Raw genomic sequence first — 14900 nt, forward strand, 5'->3', positions numbered from 1 at the left:
TTGAAGTGTTCCCTTAAACGTACATTAATACAACGGCCCGTCTGGCCGACGTATACCCGTCCACATGATAACGGTATTTGGTAAACAACACAAATACAACAAGTGACATACTTATTGTTGTGTTTAACCGAGCAATCTTTGTAGTTATTGGCGCCGGAACCTTGCTTCTTTCAGTTAACTAAAGCACACACTCTACCGAGTTTATTTGGGGCAGATATGGCAACCTGCACCCCATATCTAGACGCTATCTTCTTCAACCTATGGGTGGTCCGGTGAATATACGGAACAACAGCATACTTTTTTCGTTGATCTGGTTCCCTCTGAGTGGCGGGCTTATCACACCCTTTTACTAATTTGACCAGTTTATTACACGCTGAGGCCAAGGCACAGTTTGGAAAACCCGCCTCTGTAAGTTTTTTTACCTGTTCCTTAAAACTGGCGCCCATTGAGTGCACACATGATTTAAACAGGGCAGAACGTAGGCTAGAGAACGCTATAGAGTTTTTCACAAGTTTACTATGGCCTGACTTATAGTTTAACAAGGGCTTAACTGATCTGGGGGCGAATTTCCAGCACACATGTTCTTCGCCGAATTTTAGGGAGAGGTCAAGAAATTGAATGCAATTTTCTTTCATTACTTCAAATGTGTACTTAAGTCCCATACCATTTTCTTTAAATACCTTCAGTATATCCGCAATACTGCGGAGAATGGAACACTTATCAACAAACACAATATAATCGTCAACATACCTGTACACTTTTTTAACCATGCCCGACAATTCTCTCTCTAAGGCACGATCAACCTTACACAGAAAAATGTCACTTAATAATGGAGCCACCTTCGAGCCAATGCACACACCCGACTTCTGTAGAAAAATACCATCATTGAAACCAACAAACGTAGAATTCAAATAAAAAGAGAGCAGTTCTAGAAAGGATTCCACACTTATTCCACTACAGTTTCTGAAGGCCAATTCGTCATTATCGACCTTAATACATTCTTCCACTGCAACCAAAAGGGGGTTCTGAGGCAACGAGTAGTACATGTCTTCAACGACGATGCTAAAGGCTCCGATATTAGCAAGATGTTCATTTTCTAAATACTCTATTATCGTTTCTGAGTTCTTGACGAGAAAAGGCTGGGCAAGATTCAGAGACATAAGACATTTCTGCAAGTACGCGGACACGTGAATCTGCCAAGTGGCCCTCTCAGACACGACGGCGCGGAAAGGAATGTCGGTTTTATGGGTTTTGGCGGTAAAGAAGACCTCTAGATTTAATTTCGGGGCTTTTTTAACATATTGGGCTACACTCTCGAGGTTCAGATCCTCAAGTAGGGACAAGGCTTGCTGTTTCTTTTCCGCCAGGTTAACGCTAATCTTCTTAAAGTTCTTATCCACGGCAGACATGGCCTTCTCTTGATACATTCCTTCAGGTAAAACAAGAAAGAGAATTGTCGGGCATGGTTAAAAAAGTGTACAGGTATGTTGACGATTATATTGTGTTTGTTGATAAGTGTTCCATTCTCCGCAGTATTGCGGATATACTGAAGGTATTTAAAGAAAATGGTATGGGACTTAAGTACACATTTGAAGTAATGAAAGAAAATTGCATTCAATTTCTTGACCTCTCCCTAAAATTCGGCGAAGAACATGTGTGCTGGAAATTCGCCCCCAGATCAGTTAAGCCCTTGTTAAACTATAAGTGAGGCCATAGTAAACTTGTGAAAAACTCTATAGCGTTCTCTAGCCTACGTTCTGCCCTGTTTAAATCATGTGTGCACTCAATGGGCGCCAGTTTTAAGGAACAGGTAAAAAAACTTACAGAGGCGGGTTTTCCAAACTGTGCCTTGGCCTCAGCGTGTAATAAACTGGTCAAATTAGTAAAAGGGTGTGATAAGCCCGCCACTCAGAGGGAACCAGATCAACGAAAAAAGTATGCTGTTGTTCCGTATATTCACCGGACCACCCATAGGTTGAAGAAGATAGCGTCTAGATATGGGGTGCAGGTTGCCATATCTGCCCCAAATAAACTCGGTAGAGTGTGTGCTTTAGTTAACTGAAAGAAGCAAGGTTCCGGCGCCAATAACTACAAAGATTGCTCGGTTAAACACAACAATAAGTATGTCACTTGTTGTATTTGTGTTGTTTACCAAATACCGTTATCATGTGGACGGGTATACGTCGGCCAGACGGGCCGTTGTATTAATGTACGTTTAAGGGAACACTTCAATTCGTTGAAGGGAACGCCGACGTCCCACATGTGAGAACATTGTCGGTCATGCTCCACGCCTTCATGCGAGCCCATTCTTGATAAAACTGTCATTCTTTTTAATCATTCTAATCAGCGTAAACGTGAAATAATAGAGGCTTCACACATAACAAAGCTCGGTGACGCTTGCATTAGCCATGCCTCAGTATGTTTGCAAGAGAAAGAAGTAGCTTTTCTTGATTGCCGATAAAGGTTTTGATTCTGCTTGTTCACTCTTTTTCTGATTGTCTGAGGTGATACCAACGGAGTGCACGCGCTTTTTACTTGTGACCTTGTATATAAATATGTTTCTTTTCCAATAAACCCCAGTTGATAGTCAGCGCTCGTCCTGTTTTTGCTCTTCTCTGTGTTTCGTCTTCTGCGCTGTTTAGTCACCATGTCTTGAAGATCCTATGAGCAGGTGGGAGTGTGTAACGTGGGTGTGGCCTATCCATAAACTAGCAAGGGCAACTCCACTGTGTCTGTTGCGTGTGTCAGTGGTGCATGGTCCCAAGAGTGGCTTTATTATATGCAATTTGTTGTCTGTCTGTTGATTCCAGAATGCTCGCCATGTTTCGCGAAGGTGGTGTCTGATATGTGACTTGCAGTCAGTTTAGGGTACTGTTGCTACGCCCGGTGTTATTGTAAGTCCAGCAGCAGCGGCCATCTCATCCGCGGTCTCATTTCCGGAGATCATAGAGTGGCCTGGAACACAAAACAAGATAACCTCGAGATTTAATGCATACGCTGACCTAATGGTTTTACACACTATATTAAGAACATGGTCTTTACAAAGACTTGTTGGATGATAATGCATGTACAACACTCAGTGAATCTGAGAAAATGATAGACTTGGGTATTTTATGTTGAAATATGTGACTTAAGCCAAGCAAAACTCCATGGGATTCCGCTGTAAAAATCCTCTTTTCGAGTTTAGGAAATTAGGGGCCTTAAAATTGGGTTCGTGAGCGGCACACGGCACGGTAAGGGCAGTTTTTGATGCGTCGCTATAAAAGTATGCATGCCTGTATTTCTCTCTCACAAACAGGAACTCCTGAATAATTGCAGTTGTTGGCACTTGTTTTCTATCCATAACTAAACGACATGTCAAAAAGGTAAAAAAGAGATGATTTGCAGGTGTCTGCAAATGTGACACCAAAATTAGATGCTTCAGATGCACAGTGTGGGAACACAGCAGGAATAGATGGGGGATTCAAAAGAGGTTGGTAAGTAGTGGTATCAGAGATGGTTTAAAAGGATGGTTTGCAAGCAAAGAAACCTTAAACGCATATAAAAGATCCATTTACGTTCCCTGGTAATCCAGTGACCATTTCTCGCTTTAGACATGGAGGCTCTGTACGGGACTAGTCCAAAATGCACCCTAAGCAAGGCGAAGCCCCAAGTTCTCGACTGGGTCCAGCATGTTCAGCGCTGTTTTTGTGGCCGACCCCTAAGTCACACTCCCATAATCTAAGTGAGACCCCACCAAGCTGGCAGAACGTCGTAGAAGTAGCTGCTCGTCCGAACCATTCGACTGGTGCGACAAAACTTCTAGGGGGTTCATTGTTTTTAAACATTTATGTTTAAGTAGGCGAATGTGAGTAATGAAGGTGAGTTTTTCGTCCAGAACTTTTCTAAGAACTTTTGATCTTTTTTTACAGCAAGTAAGTCACCATTAGTTTAATGTCAGGGTCCGGGTGGATCCAACGGCTCTTTGAAAATATGACGCAGGTACTTGGGGGGGGGGGGGTAGAAAGCCATTTTCATCTGTTCGGCGAGCAAGACAATTAACGCCAAGCAGCACTCGGCGTTCACAGATGCACACCTATCAAGATTTAAAAAAATATGCACAACATCCACATACACAGAATAAGAGATTTTTGGTGGCAGTACCTTTCACAGTTAGTTCACCTTTCCAATAAACAATGTGCAGCTCAAACTCCCCCCTGAGGCACAGCATTTTCTTGTACGTTAACCCGACAAAACGAGAGCGTGCTTTCGCCCGAAGTTTTCGGTCACACAGGTAGCTTTCTAGAGTTTTAAACATGTTTCTTTATATTCCAAAAGATTTCAAATATCTGAGAATACCATAGCGCCATGCTGTACCATATGCTTTTTCGATATCGAATAATAGTCATGCAATATTGCTTATGTAAAAACCATCATTTATCTATGGTTCTATGTGACAAGTTGATCGTTGGTGGATCGCCCCACCCTGAAGCCTGCCTGGCAGTGGTTGAGGAGATCATTTTACTGCAAAAAGTCCTCCAGTCATAAGTTAATAATCTTCTCGAGCAGCTTGCACAGGCAGCTTGTCAGTGCAGTGGGGCGATAACTTGCGTGAGAGGAAGGGTCCTTCCCCTCTTTCAGAAAAGCCACTACCATGGCCTCCCTCTAAGACCCTGGAAGGTGCCCCGAAAGAAATATTTTGATTTAGAGGTGAAGGAGTGTTTCAAGTGTGCCTGCGTGCAAGTGCTGTATTATTGTGTGTGAAATCTTGTCTGCCCCTGGAGCTGAAGGTTTACAAGTACTGAGGGCGACCTTCAATTCATAAAGTAAAAAGGGGGTGTTATAAGACGAGGTGGATGAATTATTCTATTGCAAGGACTTCTCAAAGCATGTTTTGGGTTTTACGAAAGAGGTAGTGTAGTGCGCTGACTGGACACATGTCGGAAGTGTTGTGCGAGTGTATTAGCCTGGTTTTCCAGTCTGTCCCCGGTTGTACTAACCATGGGCAACCTGTGTGTCTGATGTCCCTTGCGTTTATGTCACCATCATCATCATCAACAACGTCACCACCAGCCTATCTACGCCCACTTCACGGCAAAGGCCGCTCTTATTATTCTCCAATTACCCCGGTGCTGGGCTAATTGCGACCAATTTACCCCCGCAAACTTCTTCATCTCATCTGCCCATCTAACTTCCTGAAGCCCTCTGCAACGTTTGCTTCTTCAGAAATCCACTCTGTTACCCTCAATGACCAACGGTTATCTTGCTTTCGCTTTACCTGCCCTGCCCACGTCTATTTCTTCTTAGTTTCTAGTAATATGTCCTTAACACGCGTTTATTCCATGACCCACTCCGCTCTCTTCTCGTCTCTTCATCTATTCCTGTCCAGACATTGTGTGTGTCCGTGTAAGAGTTTATAGATGTCAGGAAGCCTCACCAAATCTCCCTCTTTGCTTCACTGCCCACGCTCTTCCCCTAGGCCTTCACTCGTTTGAAAGATATCAGGTTATCTGAAGTGGGGTATCGGTGAAGGATACCCCACGCCTTGTTCTGGGCCTCTCGTGCCGGCCTGAACTCCTCGTTTCACCATGGCCTCCTTTGGTTGTGCGGGGCACTAGAGAACTGAGGAATTGAGTTTTCGGCGGCGTCAAGAATCTATGGTCTGAACTTTAGGGTTGCCTCCTCTATGTGTAGTTGTGTTATCGATGTGTAGTGTAGTTAAGATGTTTCTGTGGATGAAGTGCAATTACATCTCACTTCACTGAATTTCTTGTGGGAAGGGGAACTGTTTCGGCCTATATATGAGTGTGAGGTAGGCAAGTGGTCACTACCGTATGGATTCGTGTCCACCTGCCATTCTTAATATGGGAAGAGAACTGCTGAGCCAATAGCTAAGTCTATGTGTGAGTAAGGGTTGTGTGTTATGTTATGCTATGTAGGCTGTTTCTTGTTAAATAGAGATGCTCCTGATGATGTTAATAACCTTTCCATGAGGCAACCCCGCGCATCTGTGCGAGAAGAGCGCCAGAGTTAGTTGTGCACATCCAGGTCACCTAATAGTAGATAAGGTTCCGGTAACTAACATGGCACAATAGATGAATACTATAAAAATAAAGAAAGGACTGCAGGTCTTGCAATTGGGTTCAAAGAGGTACAAACTGAAGGTGTTCCAGGGCTACGCGCGCACATAGAGCTACGCGCGCACATAGAGTGGAACGCTTCTATGAAGATGTGGAATCGGCAATGGCTAAGGTAAAAACACAGTATACCGCAGTTATGGGGGACTTCAATGCTAAAGTAGGCAAGAACCATGCTGAAGACAAGGCAGTTGGGAACAATGGTCTCGGCTGTAGAAAAAAAAGGGGGACTTACCAGTCTAGTTCGCAGAAGGGAATAACGTACGCATAATGAATACCTTCTTTTGCAAACGGGAGAGCCGGAAGTGCATGTGGAGGAGCCCGAATGGTGAGCATAAAAAAAAACAGACCTCATATTATGCGATAAGCTCGGCGTCATGAAGGATGTGGAAGTGCTCGGAAGGGTGAGGTGTAGAGACCACTGGATGTTAAGATCTCGAATTAGGCTAGATTTGAGGAGGGACCGTAACAAGCCAGTACGAAAGAACCGAATAATGAGCTAAAAGTAAGAACTGGTATTCAGCTCCTAACGAGAAAGCAGACTTCATGACACAGGAAGACTGCGACAACCCTACAAGCATTATCACGGAGTGGCAGTAGAAGTCAGGGGCACCATGGCTAGACAGCATAATGGTAAACATTCCCAGGAGACGAAAGATCTAATTAGGAAACGGCAAACCATGAGAATCTCCACCCCAGCTGACAGAATAGAACTAGCGGTGCTTGCGAAGGTAATCAATAAGCGTAAGACAGCTGGCATACGGAACTATAATATGGGGAGGATCGAATACACTGTAAAAAACGGAGGTAGCCTGAAAGCAAAGAAGCGGCGCCATGGCATGATGAAATATAAGATGTAGCGCACCTAAAGACAAGCAAGGCAATGTCATCACAAATAGGGACAAAATTGTCATAGTACCAGAGGAGTTTTATAGGAATCTGTACAGTACCCGGGGCATCCAGGATAATGCCGAAAGAGAACGTGTTTCAGAGGAGATAGACATCCCACCAGTAATGACCAAAGAAGTAAGGAAGGCTTTTTAGAAAATGAAAGGGGGCAAAGCACCTGTTGAAGAACAGATCAGATCTGACACAGGATCAGAGGATCTGACCCAACCGTGTTGTTCAAGCACACTAATCAACATACTAGGGAAGTGTCTGAACCTTTTTTCCTATCGAAAAATTGCGAAAATTGTGTCAGCCAACCTTCTGTGTCCTTGCACAAAAGCGAGATCAGATAACAGCAGACCTCTGCAAGGATGGCGAAGAAATTGTACTTGAAAAACTGGCAATTATGTACACGCAATACCTAAGGACCACATGTATACCGGAACCTTGGCAGAACGCGAACGTCATCACAATCCACAAGAAAGGTGACATGACGGACTTGAAAAATTGCAGCTAATCAGCTTACTGTTAGTCGTCCAAAAGATACTTACCAAGATAATCACTAACAGAATTTCTGCAACCTTAGATTTCAGTCATCCTAAAGAACAAGCAGGGTTCCGTAAAGGCTATTCAACAATAGACCATATTCACACGATCAATCAGGTGATAGAGAAGTGCGCTGGGTATACTGGACCCCTATATATAGCCTTCATAGATTAGGAGAAAGCATTTGACTCGGTCGAAACCTCAACAGTCATTCAGGCATTACAGAACCAGGGTGTAGATGAACATTACGTAAGAATACTGGAGGATATCTTCAATGGGTACACAGCTACCATCATCCTCCATAAGGAAAGCAGTAAAATACCTCTAAGAAAGTGCGTCAGACAAGGCGACACAATCTCTCCAATGTTATTCACAGCATGTGTACAAGAAGTATTCAGAACGTTGGATTGCGAACAGATGCGAGTAAGGGTTAATGGGGAATACCTCAGTAAGCTCACATTTTCTGATGACAGTGCCTTGCTAAGTAACTCGGGGACAAATTGGAAAGCATGCTTTCTGCACTGGACAAACAGAGTAGAACCGTGGGCCTTAAAATAATATGCATAAAACCAAAGTATTATCAATAACCACGGGACAGCACAGCGGTTTGAGATAGATGGCGAAGCTGCGGAAGTGGTAACTGAATATATGAACTTAAGCCGAGTTTTGCCCCGGATCGCAAACATGACCGGAGATAATTCGAAAAATAAGGACAGGGTGGACTGCATACGGCCGGCATTCTCAGTTAATGAAGGGCAACCTACCATTGTCCTGGAAGAAGAAGGTGTATGATTGCTGCATCCTACCGGTAGTCACCTAGGGCGCAGAATCTTGGAGGCTCACTAGGAGGGTTCAACTTAAATTGAGAACAATTCAGCGGGCGATGGAGCGGAAGATAATAGGTGTAACATTAAGGGACAAGAGGAGAGCGGAGTGGTTCAGAAAACAAACGCGTGTAAAGTACATATAAGTAGAAATTAAGAAGAAGAAATGGACGTCGGCAGGGCATGTATTTCGAAGGCAAGATACACGTTGGTCATTAAGGATAACAGAGTGGATCCCTATAGATGGCAAGCTTTGCAGGTGGCGGGAGAAAGGTAGTTGGGCAGGTGCGATCAGAAAGTTTCAGTGGCTAACTTGGTCGCAGTTAGCACAGGACCAATGTAACTGCAGAATAATGGGAGAGGCCTTTTCCCTGGAGTAGGCGTAGGTAGGCTGGTGATGATGATGACTATGAACTAATCTATCACCATTTCGAAATGACAACTTTTTACCCGTAATGCGGAGGGATGTATAAGGACAATATTGTAACTAGCCTGTTGAGTATTATCGTTCGGATTGCTACACCCTCAAGGACAGTCCTCAGAGAGACTGGATGACATGCTAAGGATTTTTGGGCAATTATGGCAACACCATTAGAGAAAGTTGGGCACCCATCCCTGTCCCTTCTAAAACCAGATAATAGTTGAGGAAGTTGGTATGTTTCCTGTTGAAATGGGTCTTGTGTAAGCGCATGACACTTGTTTGGCTGGCATGCAGCAACTCGTATAGATAATCAAGACATGTAAGTTGGCCTCTGAAGTTTCATTGGATGATATTTTGTCTTCCCTTTATAGCCATTTAGGATCTATTGGAGAGTGTATGTGTGTGTGTGTGTGTCTGTGTGTGTGTGTGTGTGTGTGTGTATGTGTGTGTGTGTGTGTGTGTGTGTGTGTGTCCGCGACAGACTGGGCTTCCTGGACCTGGATGTAGCGCCTTGTCAGATGCTCTTCTCTTCAGCCACTACTGCTGAGGGCGTCGTAGGCACCGCGGGCTAGGCAAGTGTTCGGGCGAGGTTTGGGTAGTGCGCGGTTCCCTCTGTCTCTATTTTCTCAAGGTTCAGGGGTGTGCTTGAGACCTGTGAGGCAGGAAAGAAAGTGGCTCCGCTACATCCGCGTCAGTGGCCACCTCAACCACGGCCGGTCTAGCAAGTTGTGAGGTGCCCCCCACCAGACACCTCCCCCCCACTAGGCTGCTGCTACAGGCAGCCTAGTGGGGGGCAGGGACGGGAGCAAGTCAGCTGAGCTGTACTGCGTCGCCGCCAAAACCAGGCGCCGCTCCGTTCCCTAGCGAGCAGCGTCAGCGTACCTTCCGGAGCTGAAGAGTGCCAACCTCTCCCAGGCCTGGCCAATGCTTGTGTTTTCATTGACCTTCAACGTGATCATTTGCTTTTTGTTTGAACGTTTCGCACTGTCTCGAATATGCTGCGTGAAGTCCATGGCAGTTAGGGCAGGTGAAGGTGCTCGCGTTGAAGTTGTCTGTAAGATGGTAAAGTTTACCCCACTTTCCACAATTTGGTCTTCCCTGGCAAGAGTTCGTACCGTGCCCACACCACTGGCACTTGTAGCAGCGGCGTGGGTTTGGCACGTACGGGCACATCGGACATCACAGGTAATCTGCCGTCACGGATTCTGGTAGTGGGGCTCTGTGAAAGGTCAAAATGTGTGCTTTGGTGTGATCCTTTTGCCATCTCGTGTTACTGTGATGCGGCGGACTGCTGTGACCCCTTGGTCCCGCAGTCCTTTAAGTATGTCGTTTCGGTTTTGTTGATTATATCGAGTTCGGAGATAATGCCTTGACAATCTTTTATGGATCTCTGAGGTGTGATTGAATGTTTTAAAGGAGCTTAGTTGCCTGCTCTTTGTGGCTCAATTCAATCAGCACATCTCTAGGAGTAAGTTTTTTCGCCTTCTAGTTTTTCACAGCAAGACATTCATGGACTTTTTAAACAACGAAGAATGATTTTGACTTTCAGGGGTTTCTTTGTGAAGAGATTCTATATTCTGGAAGCGAGAAAAAATGTAATTCATTAGGAGATCAATGTTCAGAAGACCTTTGGAAGTTACTTCGATGCGGGCCCTTATCAGGGCGCGATCATTTGGTTTAGGGGTTTATAGAATATCATATCCTATAGTAGAAAGGAGGGGACTGGGGTTCTTTCCTTTCTTTATAAACCTTACCCTGGTAGCTTGAGAAGTTCCGCAGCTCCCTTCCTGGTAAACAGACAGTTAGCCCATCCGCCGGAGCTTGACCTGGGCTCCGACGGCCACCGTTGGAGGCTTCTACCTTTCACCTTACAACACATCGCCACGGTTGGTTCTAGCTTATGTTTGGGGCCTCGGGGTCGGTGGTGTCATCAATACCGTCACCAAGATTGTACGAAGAAATGACGAGGCACCTCAGTGGTTTTATTGTTTTATTTTTCTCCCCATAACAGGTATTTTGCGTGATTATATGACCAAGAACCTTAACCAGTATAATACGAATAATATTGTCGATTGAGCACAAAACCATTTCTGTATTGTTGCTCTAGTGATGTGCGATCTAAAAATATTAACAGGATTGCTTTATCTCAAACTTATTCCCACCATTATCACCTAAACTTTTTGAAATGGTAGACGGAATGCAATTGTAAACAAAAAATAATAAAAGTTCCGCTGTGCGGAAAAAAAGTAGAAAGCTTCGTGATTTGATCCTGGCCTGGGGAAGGATACAAAGAATTGCACAAAGGAATTCTGCAAGCTAATTAAAAACTTTTCACTGCTGGTTTTTATTGTTACCTTTAACAGCGCCACAATTTCAGCTGAAACCAGTCTACTTTAGATTGTGAACGTTTGTGCATCATGTGCAAGATATGCGATTGCTGAGCGCTATCTTTTTAAACGTCCCGCTGCAAAACAGGAAGGCCAGTTACGGGGAACAAATAATATTTTATTATGCAATCATCAAAATTGTGCTTTCTGCTATGTTACAGAACATGTCCTATAATAAAGCCATAGCTTCAATATTTTGTTCATGTTAATGGCTATTCCGTTAGTTTATTTAGGCTAATTAGCGTAAGAAACCACGTGCATTCCTAAACAAAGTTAAGCGATGTGATAAAAATAGGCGAAATTTTTGTTTCGGCGTAGGGTCAAAGCTAAGCCTAAGTGGCTTTGACACGTATGGCTCGAAATGGGAGAGTGGCCTTCAGACAAAAAAAAAACAAGATACAGTGAAACAACCTTCATACTTTTTTCACCGGAAGAGGAAAAAAAAATCTAAACACCAGGTAAACGCAGCAGCGAGGAAAGCTTCCAAAATGAATAAAAACAGTGTAACTTTGACTTCCAACCATGTATTTTTGCAACCTTGGCTTTAGAACATTAAAAATCGACTATTAAAATTGCCGCTTTTTGAGGTCTCTGAAAAGACTACACGTGGCAACGCAAGGTCCCCCGAGATGTCAACTCCCTTCCGCGCTCTCTGCTAGTGTAGTGCGTTTAGTATGTCAGGCTTTTCCTGAAGGCTGTGTCCAGCGGTTCGTCCAGGAAGCCTGTGGTTTTCGCGACGCCTTCAAGGCACGACAAATTAGCGGTTGCATCTTCAACGCTGCCCTCAAATCTAGAAACGCACAGTGACGACGATAGCTCGTGCTAATCTTGCGGTGGTGCGTTTAGAGGAAACACGTACATCCCGCATTCCGAAATGAAGCTTCGGTTGTAAGTGCAGTGATGATGGTGATAGCAAAGAGTAATTTAGGCCATCTAGCTGGGACGAATGGCACCCGCGTGTGGGTTCATGGAGTACGTTCCGTAGCCTAGCTTCGCCAATGCTCGTCAAACGTCAAAAAGATGGTTGTTGTGATGAATATTCCAGAACGTACTCTAAGCCACGACGTTAAAGTGAGGACTTTAATACATGCACTCTCTATGTTAGCTGCGCCGGGACAAGACAAAAACAATGTAGAATTCGGGAAAAGGCAGCTCTGAGGACCCTAAGAGCGAGGGTGTACTGTATAATCGAAATAAGACAATCAAACCACCACAAAGCATATTAAAAAATTGTAGTAATGCTGTAAAGGCTTTGTGTGGATGTAAATTTTATAGCAAGCGGTAACTGGACAAACCAATGCATAGTACAGAGTGCGGATTGGCATGTGTAGAATGTTTGCGGATGACGAGCATTCAACATATTAGGTATGTAGCGTGACCAATTACATGAAGAATACATCGACGAGTTGCCTTAGCACTTGATGCGAGAGAATATGCAGCAGATGGACAAAATAACACAGCAGTCAGTAAATAGGAATCTTAACGTGTAGGAAAACGCTATTGCGAATCCTGAAGGCATAGAGGTATTCTTATTCGTAAAAACTACTAACCCATTTTTACATTACCAGATGTGGATGTCACGTATTACATAATTGCGTTTCAAGCAGGGCCTTTTTATAGATACAAGTAATTTGTGAAATGCAGTCCTCCGCTTGAATAATACCGAACATTTAAGAAAACCGATAGCATAGGCTGGATTCTGGGAAAAGAAGCTGAAGAACGAATATTTTTACATTTATCTCGTAACAGAGGAAACTTTGCCGTGTAGAGCAGTTCAAGCATTGCGTACATTTTCCTGGATAGAAAACCACTGCAGTTAGTGCAACACATCTCTTACCGAACAACGCCAGACTACGAATCACAGGAATTTCATTACAAGGTTTAGCTACATGGGGACTTGTTCCACCTTGGCTGCGCGTTTAAATATATTTCAGGTATGCACTGTACACCCAGGACGTGGTCCAATAACTGCATTGCTCGGCCGGGTTCACCGCTTTGCCATTATGCTGCCCTTTACAGCGAAGTCAATATTGCGACCTTCAAATTCGATTTCTTTACTTTGTAAAAAATGTATTTGAAAACGTCCTGTGAATTTATCTGTCATGAAATCCTATGCCGTTTAAGAATGCGTGGGTTACATATCATGCTCTCTATCACATTAGTAGCTAGAGCTAAATCAGAATAGAACACAGTAATTGAAAGTAACGAAGCTAAAAAAGGGCCAACGTGTTTGATGAGGCCGGCAGAAAAATTAATTATTGCAGTGCAATCTTCCAATATATCAAAACCTGACTAATAAGCGGAACGACAAGTTGAAGACTGATTGAAGTAAGTAGAAAGACTAAGCAGTAGCAGACCACAAAAGACATCAATTTACATAGCAAGAGGCCAAATTCATTTCCGAATGACCATTCAAAGAATTTCCAGGCATTTAGAATGGTTCAATGGTGCTTTCGAAATCATATACAAGAAAAAGTTTACATTTTTTCTGGGCTAATTTTTGACCATGGGTTGGCTTTGAGGAAGCCATCTCTGTGGTTGTAGTCGCTGATTTCAAGGGGGGGGGGGCAGAAAATTGAGCGAGTCGTGCTTTTCGCCTTAGATACATTTTACTGGTCAAGCCACACTGGTCTTCACCAACATGCCATTTTGAAACTACGTGCAATGCTATGAAAATTCTAAAAGACTTGCTTTAGTAGTAACAATAAAGACCATTGTATAGCATTGCTGAAGAAAACCCCGTGGAACCGCCGGCAAGATTTTTTAACATGACGTTCAGAGCTCCGCTGGGCATACAATTAAACAGGGCGAAATCCACCAGGGCGTTTGTCCTTAAAAAAAGATCTAGGTGTATTAATCTGTGGATCTCTCTGCGTAAACCAATATCCGCTTCAATCCGTCAATTAGAGTCCAATTAAACACTACGCATGCATTGTTTTTGAAGAATCTTCTGGTCCGGACAACGGTCTTTTCATAAGCATTCAGTATAAAATCTCCTGCAATATTGAAGCTTTCAAAAAATCAGGCCGCAATTTCCAGTCTGCTTGTGGTCCCCATTGATAAAAGGTAGTTACGATAGGGAATAATGTGAGAAAAATATTGAATATTAGCTCGAGATTCGGGAAAAACGTGTTGTGAAAAAAATTTCCCCATCTTCCTGTAGGAGAACTCTGAGTAGAATGCGAAGCAGCCATGGGGTCGACTCAACTTCCCATTAGTTTTTAGTTCGATCGCGGCAATACGGCAGGATAATGAGGGAAGCGGAGCACGCGCACGTCATGTATACAGTGGCGTACAGCTACAGTGGCGGACCCAGCGGAGTATGCAGAGGCTACCGTCACGTCTCTAACCCCAAACTGCTTCGCATTATTGCGCACGGAGCCGCACGTGTTGCCATTCGTAGCGCAATCCCGGAAAAGATAGGAGCATCGGAGAGGAGAGGAGAAATAGCTCGAATACAACTGAGGGTACCCCTACCGGAAGATGATGACGGTGATTGAACGCGAAGCTCTTTCGTGATGGATTCTTTGGTTGGCCATTGCCTAAGGCATACTGTCACAATCATCATCAGCGGTGCCTCGCCAGGCATGCGCAGTGGGGGTGTGGTACTCAGGGTTCCCCTACGGGAAGATGACGATTGTGGTGGAACGCAAAGATATCTCGTGATGGATTATTTTATTGGCCAAGCCCTAGGGCATCCTGTCTCAATAATCATCAG

General features: G+C 44.1%; 1 long non-coding RNA gene across 1 annotated transcript in view; it reads left to right on the plus strand.

Annotated features, from left to right (window-relative positions):
• LOC144148736 (uncharacterized) overlaps positions 1 to 14900 on the plus strand; it is a 42679-nt gene that overhangs the window by 13796 nt on the left and 13983 nt on the right. The gene's annotated exons all lie outside the window — the stretch shown is intronic.

Source organism: Haemaphysalis longicornis, unplaced genomic scaffold, assembly GCF_048455015.1.
Source record: "Haemaphysalis longicornis isolate Haplotype H1 unplaced genomic scaffold, Haemaphysalis longicornis Haplotype H1 scaffold_8, whole genome shotgun sequence".
NCBI lineage: Eukaryota > Metazoa > Arthropoda > Arachnida > Ixodida > Ixodidae > Haemaphysalis > Haemaphysalis longicornis.